The sequence below is a fragment of the Tupaia chinensis genome, unplaced genomic scaffold (genome assembly GCF_000334495.1).
Source record: "Tupaia chinensis unplaced genomic scaffold, TupChi_1.0 Scaffold000195_1, whole genome shotgun sequence".
Classification (NCBI taxonomy): domain Eukaryota; kingdom Metazoa; phylum Chordata; class Mammalia; order Scandentia; family Tupaiidae; genus Tupaia; species Tupaia belangeri.
Genome location: NW_006159670.1, coordinates 396853 through 398320, shown reverse-complemented (window position 1 = coordinate 398320; position 1468 = coordinate 396853). Strand labels below are relative to the sequence as shown.

The 1468-nt window shown below is 54.9% G+C and overlaps 1 protein-coding gene and 1 pseudogene across 1 annotated transcript in view; both read left to right on the top strand.

The window, feature by feature from the left end:
• The window catches only part of EPB41L4A (erythrocyte membrane protein band 4.1 like 4A), a gene marked incomplete at its 5' end in the record, with an annotated part of 306715 nt that overhangs the window by 143313 nt on the left and 161934 nt on the right, over positions 1–1468 (top strand). The window lies entirely within an intron of this gene.
• Positions 1289–1468, top strand: part of LOC102487095 (39S ribosomal protein L1, mitochondrial-like) — a 10426-nt pseudogene continuing 10246 nt past the window's right edge.

Below are 1468 nucleotides of genomic sequence, written 5' to 3'. Positions count from 1 at the left end.
AGCAGTGTGGCAGGGTCAGAGCGAGTTACTGGAAGGAGGCCTGGAGCCGGGAAATGCTTGCGGATTCTCAAAGCTGGAAAAGGCGAAATGAATTTTCCCTAGGGGTGCTAGGAGGAGCACAGCCTTTCCTGCACTGGATTTTAGCCCAGCAAGACCTGTTTTGGACTTCTAACCTCCAGAACTGTAAGATATTAATTTCTGGTTTTGTTTTTTCTTTTTCTTTTTGATTTTGCCATAAGATGTGAGTGGTCGCCAGAGAGAGGAAGTGAGAAATCACCCTCCAGGGAGGGTGGCCATGCCATAATCTGTTCTCCTCCATTCTTTTCTTGGGATTTTGAGTACACAGACACGTGCACCCGGCATGATTTTTAAGCTACTCTGGGACTCAAACTGCAGTTGGCCATGAGGGACTCGGCACCATAACCTCCATGCTGGCCCCCTGGATTTTTTTTTCCAGTTGGTTTGTGCCTTCCGTGAGAGAGAGAGAGAAAAGATACAGGGATACCCCAACATAACCCCTATGCCACGGTCCACCCCCACCTCCACCTGTCCAGGTTGCAGGCGTGTGCGTGCTGGCATGCTCAGCGAGGTCGTGGGATTCAGCCCAGGACCCCTCCCAGGCAGGTCCAGCTGTGTTACACCGCACTGCCTCCCACGCGATTTCTGTCATTTAAACACCAAGTTTAAGGTGATTTGTTCCACCAGAGAAGGGAAACCAGCCCGCAGGATAGTGGGGAGGAATGTTGCCCCGCTCGCTCGGTGGAAAGATGAGGCTCGCTTGTTGGGGTTCTTCCCAGTAGGGAGAAAACCACAGTGCTGCCGGTCTCCTTGGGTCACAGCATACGACCTCACTGTGCAAGCCCAGGGCTCGGGGACTGGAGCTGCCCGGCACCCTGGGGTCCCTGAGCACTGCGGGGTGCTGCCTCTGATGCAGTCAGCCCTGATTACAGGAGAGGGCAGGAGGTCTGTTAGGGGCAGCGGAGAGCTGAGATGGCAGCACAGACACACTCATCGTGCAGAATTCGGTGACTCTGAAATGACTTGGAGGCTGGAAGGAACTTGGGGCACTTCGTGTTTTCTGCAGTTACAGTGGGAGCCGGTATGGTGGCGGGCTGCTGCCTTCGCGGTCGCCCACAGCTTCCAGGCCTATCTGCCCCAGCGAGTTGTGTGAATCTTGATACCCTCATTTCTAAACTGAAAAAAGAACACACACACACACACACACACACACACACACACACACGTTCACCCTCAGCTCTCAGGACCGTTGTAAGCTCCGAATCGGAGCATGCGAAGGCGCTTTGAGGATTACAGGTATGACGCCCGGGCCAGGCTGCCCGTGGAACCTGGAGGGGAGGAAATACAGCCGAGGCATTTCGACATGTGTCCGTGGGTAGAGGGAAGAAAAGTTCCGCGATGAGTTGGCGACGTTGGCAGCGGCCGGGGGGGGAACAAACGAGGGCAGACG